General features: G+C 38.2%; 1 protein-coding gene across 1 annotated transcript in view; it reads left to right on the top strand.

The window, feature by feature from the left end:
- The first annotated feature begins 2,285 nt into the window (after positions 1-2,285).
- The window catches only part of LOC123513545, a 26,437-nt gene continuing 23,722 nt past the window's right edge, over positions 2,286-5,000 (top strand). The window contains exon 1 of the mRNA XM_045270778.1: positions 2,286-2,487. The gene's annotated coding sequence lies outside the window, so the exon portion shown is untranslated. The remainder of the gene's footprint in view (positions 2,488-5,000) is intronic.

Here is a 5,000-nt window from a genome sequence, read left to right as displayed (position 1 = left end):
GAAATGAAAAAAGAAAAAGAAAATGCAGGAAAATAAAGAGAAAGTATAGATGAAATAAACGAATAAGAAAACGGAAAATAAAATAAAAAATATAAAAAAAGGAAAATACAAATAAAAAGAAAAGAAATAAAAGAAATAAGAATGAAAAGAAAGAAAAACAAATAAAAATAGAAATAAAAATGAAATAAAAGAGAATTTAGATGAAATAAATGAATAAGAAATTGAATAAAATGAGAAAAAAAAAACAGAGAGAGAATTAGACAAACGATACAAAGATTTATGCATTCAAAAATAAATAAAAAAAGCTAAAAATAAAAAAAATAAAAAATGTGAAGGAATATTGACAAGTAAAGCGAAAATAAAAAAAAAAGTAAAGACGAAACAAATTGACGAATAAACGAAGGAATTAGAGAAAAACTTGAGCGAAATGTTACTTGAAAAATGTGGAAAAAATGTGGGAAAAAATAGAGATGAAATAAATCAGTGAATAAATGAAAGGAAATGGAATAGAAAACAATAAATCAAAGAAATGGAGGAAAATTGATGTTTTTTTTTTTCTTGTAAAGAATACCTGTGTAGTCCACCCCCCCCCACCGCCCCACCCCCCGTTCTCTACACCTCCCCCTCCTCCACTCCACTCCACTCCACTCCACTCCACTCCACCCACTGCTTGCCTTGCCTTCCTTACCTTAACAAGCTTGAACACACACACACACACACACACACACACACACACACACACACACACACACACACACACACACACACACACACACACACACACACACACACACGCCCACACACACACAAAACCATTCACACACACACACGCACACACACACACACACACACACACACACATTAATAGATCACACACACACACAACACACACACACACACACACACACACACACACACACACACACACACACACACACACACACACACACACACACACACACACACACACACACACACACACACACACACACACACACACACACACACACACACACACACACACGAAGGAGAGTAGGTCACTGAGAAAGTAGAGAGAGAGAGAGAGAGAGAGAGAGAGAGAGAGAGAGAGAGAGAGAGAAATTGACAGGAAGGAAAAAAAAGATGATGCAAGAAGAAAAGGAGAAGAGTAAATAAGGAAGTAGGAATTGGTAACAACTTAAATAAAGGACAAAGAAGGAAGAATAAACAAACAAGGAGATAAAGAGCAAGCGAAAAAGGAAGGAAGAAGAGAGAGACGAAGATAAGAATGATAAAAACAGAAAAAAAAAATAGGAAAAGTAGATTAATGAGAATGATGAAATGCAAGGAATGGGGAAGGAAAGAGGGAGAGAAGAGGAGGGAGAGTGGGAAGGGGGGGGGGAGGAGATGGGTGTAGGGAAGGAATGTATAGTAGAGATAGGGAGAGGGGAGAGAGAGAGAGAGGGGAGGGTAAATCTATTCAAGGTAGGAAGTGTATGGTGTGTGTGTGTGTGTGTGTGTGTGTGTGTGTGTGTGTGTGTGTGTGTGTGGCGTGGGTGTGGTCACTCCAGTAACCTTGAATGAGAGAGGCGAGGTCTGACCCCTCCTTACCTTCCCCCACCCCTTCCCTTCCCCTCTCCTTCCCCCTCCCTTCACTCCCTTCCTTCATACCCACTTCTAAATACCCCCTACCATGATCTGTACCCTCCACACCCCCCACAACTCCCCCCTCACCCCACAACCCCATTTCTTGTACCCCAGACACCCCTGCGCTCTAAACACCCTAAATGCACCTTATTTTTCACTCTGACTTCCTTATTCCCTTAAAAATCCCCTAATTTGGCCCTAATATTTCAGATTTTTCTATACTAACCCAATGGAGAGTAATGTAACCTACCCTTCCCTATCCTACTCTACCCTAACCTATCCTAACCTATCCTACCCTATCCTACCCTAATCTAACCCTAATCTAACCTTACCTAAAATATTTTCTTTCAATATTTAGGATTATTCTGTCACCTTTATTTTTTCTATGACGTCGTGTTATGTATTCTCTCTCTCTCTCTCTCTCTCTCTCTCTCTCTCTCTCTCTCTAGGCCTGATAACCTAAATAGGAGCCATGAGAAATCTTCCTTTATATTCATTCCTTATCCTGACTCACTTTCCTTATTCCTACCACCGCCATAGATCCTCCTCCTCCTCCTCCTCCTCCTCCTCCTCCTCCTTCTCCTTCTCGCTGACCCCTTCCCTCCACCACCACCACCACCACCACCGCCCTTCCTTGCAGCCCAGACCTCATCTCGATCGGCCCGTCTTGTGTTAGTGTCTCTGAAGCAGTCGAGGCAGGAGGACGTGTCTTCTTGCTCTCTCTCGCGGCTCACTTGAACTCCCTCCCTGACCCCCACTCCGGCACTCTCTTGGGGGTGTTCAGTGCCACTCGTCCCCCTTGGCAAGTCACTACGACCTTCTCTGTTTGGTTGGAGTGGACAGCAGTCGTTTCGTTAATTGGTGAGTGTGTTTGTGGGTGTTTTAAAGTTTGTTTTTGTGTGTTTGGGTGTGTTTGTGGATGTTTGTGTGTGTTATAAGGTTTGTTTATGTGTTTTGTGTGTGTGTGTGTGTGTGTGTGTGTGTGTGTGTGTGTGTGTGTGTGTGTGTTTTGGAGTTTGTTTATGTGTGTTTGTGTGTGTTTGTGTCTATCTGTGTCTGTGGGTGTTTCTCTTTTTGTGTGTCTCTGTCTGTCTGTCTGTCTGTCTGTCTGTCTGTCTGTCTGTCTTTGTCTGTCTGTCTGTTTGTCTCCACTATTTCTGTCTTGTATTCAATTTTTTTTTCGTTTTGTTTTTGTGTTTTGGATGAATAAGTGTTTTTTTTCTGTTTGTTCGTCCTTGCGTTTGTCTGTCAGTGTGTGTGTGTGTGTGTGTGTGTGTGTGTGTGTGTGTGTGTGTGTGTGTGTGTGTGTGTGTGTGTGTGTGTGTGTGTGTGTGTGTCTAATTTCTGCATCTGTTTATTGGTTTACATTATATATCTCTCTGTCTGTCTTTTTGTCTTTCTTTCTGTCTGTGTGTCTGTCTGTCTGTCCATCAGTCTGTCTATCTGTCTGTCTCTCTGTCTGTCTGTCCATCTCTGTCTATCTTTCTATCTGTCTGTCTGTCTGTCTGTCTGTCTGTCCATCTGTCTGTCTGTCTATCTGCCTGTCTGTCTGTCTGTCTGTTCATCTGTCTGTCTGTCTATCTGTCTGTCTCTCTGTTTTTCTGTCCATCTGTCTATCTGCCTGTCTATCTGCCTGTCTGTCTGTCCATCTGTCTGTCTATATGTCTATCTGCCTGCCTGCCTGTCTGTCTGTCCATCTGTCTGTCTATATGTCTATCTGCCTGTCTGTCTGTCCATCTGTCTGTCTATATGTCTATCTGCCTGTCTGTCTGTCTGTCCATCTGTCTGTCTATATGTCTATCTGCCTGCCTGCCTGTCTGTCTGTCTGTCTGTCTGCACACTAATTGACTAACAAAATCACATGCTTTACCAAATGAATGAACGCTGGTATTAGTAAACTGAGGAGAGACAAATAGTGATAAACGATTCACACAAGATAGTAATGATAAATGGGGACATAGATGGAGGAGATAAAGATGAGGTGAGGATGAAGAGAAATGATAGTAAAAGGAAAGTGATGATAATAGAAATGATAATAATGGTAAATGAAGGAATAGATAGAGAGAAAAAAAAAATTAAGTATAGATAAAAGAATGATGATAAAAGGATAAATGGATAGAAAATAAAAAAAAAGGACAAAAGGAGGTAGATAATTATAGATAGAGATAGATAATGATAATGATGGTAAATGAAGAAATGGAAGAAAATGATAAAGTCTTGGGAAGGAGAATGATAATAATAAAAGAAATAAATAGAAACAGAGACAGAAATAAAAATGATAAATAAGGAAATAATGAAGAAATAGAAGAAAATGATAAATTAGTCACGAAAAGAATGACAATAATAAATAAATAAATAAAAAAAAAACAAAGACCAAAAGAGACATTGATAAAGAGGAGATAGATAGATAAAATGATAATACAAGATAGAAAATAATGATAAATGGAGGAAAAAAGATAATAGTGATGAAAAGTAAATGAATAGGAGATAGACAAGCAGAGAGATAAATGAATAACAGTGACACTAATGATAAATGAATGAATAGATAAAGGAAGATGATAAAAGTGATGAGAAGAGCAAGAATAATAAATAAAGACATACATGAATAAATGAAGCAGAAAAGTAACGAAGGAGAAATAGATCAACGAAATGATAAAAGGTAGAATAAGAGGAAGATGATAAAGAGAGTAATAGAGAGAGAAAGAGATAAGAAAAAATAAATAGTTTGAAGAAGAAAAATAAAAAGAAAGAAAAAAGAAAACAAAACAAAGGAAGTGAAAGATAATGTGAAAAAATGATTACAAGTTCCGCTTTCTCTCTCTCTCTCTCTCTCTCTCTCTCTCTCTCTCTCTCTCTCTCTCTCTCTCTCTCTCTCTCTCTCTCTCTCTCTTTTCTTCCTTTTTTCCTTCTTTCTTATGGTTTTTCTTCTCTTTCTTTTTCCTCTTTTTTATTCTTTCTCTTCTTCTTCTTCTTCTTCCTTTCTTTCTCTCTTTCGCTTTTTCCTTTTTTTTTTTTTTCCTCTTTCTCTCTCTCTCTCTTCCTCTTCCTTCTTTCTTCATTTCTTTATTTTGCTTTTTCTTCTCCTTTTCTCTTTCCTTTTCGTTTTTTTTTCTTTCTTTTTTTTTTTTCTTCCTGTCTTTCGCTTTTTGCTTTTCTTTTTCCTTTTTCTTTTTCTTCTTTTTTCTCTTGCTCTTCTTCTTCTTTCATTCTTTCTCTCTTTCGTTTTCTCTCTTTTTCCTATTTCCTTTTTTATTTTCTTCTCTCGCTCTCTTTCTCTCCTTCCTTTTTTCTTTCTTTTGTTTTTTCTCTTTCTTTTCTCTCTCTTCTTTCTTTCTTTCTTTCTTTCTTTTTCTTTCGCTTTTTTTTCTTCCTTT

The sequence above is a fragment of the Portunus trituberculatus genome, chromosome 36 (genome assembly GCF_017591435.1).
Source record: "Portunus trituberculatus isolate SZX2019 chromosome 36, ASM1759143v1, whole genome shotgun sequence".
Taxonomy (NCBI): Eukaryota; Metazoa; Arthropoda; class Malacostraca; order Decapoda; family Portunidae; genus Portunus; species Portunus trituberculatus.
The sequence above is the reverse complement of the archived record's forward strand: the minus strand, read 5'-3'. Positions and strand labels throughout refer to the sequence as shown.